Source organism: Limulus polyphemus, unplaced genomic scaffold (genome assembly GCF_000517525.1).
Source record: "Limulus polyphemus unplaced genomic scaffold, Limulus_polyphemus-2.1.2 Scaffold15658, whole genome shotgun sequence".
Lineage (NCBI taxonomy): Eukaryota > Metazoa > Arthropoda > Merostomata > Xiphosura > Limulidae > Limulus > Limulus polyphemus.
The window spans coordinates 1,929-4,167 of record NW_013681268.1 but is presented as its reverse complement, the minus strand read 5'-3'; the positions used below and the strand labels follow the sequence as shown (position 1 = coordinate 4,167).

At 33.7% G+C, this 2,239-nt stretch overlaps 1 non-coding gene across 1 annotated transcript; it reads right to left on the bottom strand.

Moving 5' to 3' along the window:
* Window positions 1–1,383: 1,383 nt before the first annotated feature.
* On the bottom strand, window positions 1,384–1,452 carry Trnav-cac. The gene has a single exon. It is a non-coding gene; the product is annotated as a tRNA-Val (tRNA).
* Between the last annotated feature and the right edge of the window lie 787 nt (window positions 1,453–2,239).

Below are 2,239 nucleotides of genomic sequence, written 5' to 3'. Positions count from 1 at the left end.
TACTCTCTTTTGGCGCGTTGGTTATATTGATTGGCGTTTGTTGGCTTTCGAGAAGATTCAGCTTTACCTAATAATACTGGCTACATTTAAACGTTTACATACATACGCTTATTGTTGATTTTTACTCTCCAGAATCTTCTATAACTTTGGGGAACAGGCGGGAGTTTTGTAATAACTATTTATCACTATAAGCTATGCATGTTTTAAAACATAAATCTAATCTAAATAAACGTTTATATTAAAATAAATATATAATAACAAATTCGTTACAATACTCAAAACATCGTAATTACCGTGCGATGGCCATAATGACTTTGTAGGAAGAGGTAGCGGCGAAATTAGTCGTGGTGTGGTGCTTTCTCCTAGGCGCTTTCAACACCCAACTCTTAATGTCCTTCCACGTTGTTTCACGAGATTAATTAATAGATGGTCATTGGCAGCAATTGAAAGGTCACTGATCAAAGTAAAAAGTTGGTATAACTTAAGAAACGGCTCTTCATACCAGCTTTATGGTGGTTATTGGAGTAGAAACTTCAGCTGAATTTATGTATTATTGCAATAGTGGCTATTTTTTCTTCTCACTGCATTGCTTCATAGAGAGGGCTCGCCAAATCTTTCAGATATATACAATTGTGTGACCTCCCCTCTAGTGTGTATGTTGCCTTATAGTATGTTTAATATTCTTTTTTCTTTCTGTGTAAGGACGTGGCGTCATTTACGAATGTAGTTAACGTTAACTTACTATAAAGGTAACAAATGCTAAATAACAGCAATAATGGGTGTGGAGGGGGTTGTGAAGCATTAACATGTCCATTGTTCCAAACTATCACCCCACAAAGTTTGGTTGAGATTGGCCCAGTGAGTAGAAGTAATTAGATAAAGGACAAACAGACAGATACAGATTTGTGTTCTTGTATGTGTGTATATATACATATATATATAGATAGATGTAACTGAGAACTGCACTTCAGCTATAGAAAGACCAGGCGGGTTGGTAATCAAGTTCGCCACCAAATGGAGCTCTACCATTTAACTAAGACGTAATTATATATATATATATTGTTATATTGTACTTTCGACTCGATTTCTTTTTCATAATTAAAACTTAACGAGCAGTGGAGAAAGATGCATCAGACACTTGTATCTTAGGTTGCAGTAAAACGAATAGGGATTTTATTGGAATTAGTATTTTTAAATTGAGGTAAGTCGATATTCTTGTGTTATATTTATAGACCTAGTCACTAAGCATTAACCCCTAAGCTTACAATAATGATAGCTAATCCTTAAGTTGTAAAAAAGTTGAAGGAGTAATGACTATTGTATTTGTTGTACAACCCTATCAAGGATAGATCTTGGTATATGTTTGTAATAAAAAAAAAAACTTTGTGCCAGGGCTTGAACCTGGGACCTTCCGCGTGTGAGGCGGATGTGATAGCCACTACACCACAAGCACTTGTTTGCTACTTTTGTCTAATTCTGATAATTTCATAATCTATACAAATGTAACTTTTGAAACTTTCAACTTATGTAATGTATTTGAAAGCCTTATAGTAGTGGCACAAAGGAATTATTTTCTTAGGGGTAATCGCATTCAGCTGTCAAGCACGTGTTTTTTTTCTCTCTTATTTCTTGTTCAGTTAATGGCTTCTTCGCGTAGTTTTTATTTCAATATATAAAATTGATGAATGTATAAGCATAGTGTCTTTATGTATGTGTCAAAATTAGTTAAAACCTCAGAGGAAATTAAAACCATGAAAAACACAAAAGAATAATAATCTTGTTGTCTACGAGACTCAAATTATGTTTGCTTGGAGTTGTAAATTGTGAGTCGAACGTATAGAATTATGTGAAAGAAACGAAACTTCAATCAGGGGGTATTAAATAATGTTGACATCTCTCATGACATAAAATGAAATTCTGTGCCTCTCAGGATTTGAACCTGTGAACTTCCGGGTGCTAGGCGAATGTTTTTTTTTCTCCTCTTTATTAACTCACCCTCGTAGAGAAGGTGTAAACAAACATACATCAGTTATTTAACACATCTCATTACAATGTCGCTACAAATCTGGATAGTAATAAAAAAATACTTACTTAAATTACATACACAGAAATTTAGTAATAACAAAAGGAAATTTTGCTAAAATTAATAAAAATAAAATGATCTAAACTGTTAAACACGAAAAATCAAAGAATAATATCATACCAAATCCCGGCCTAGGATGTAACCCTAAACACCTTC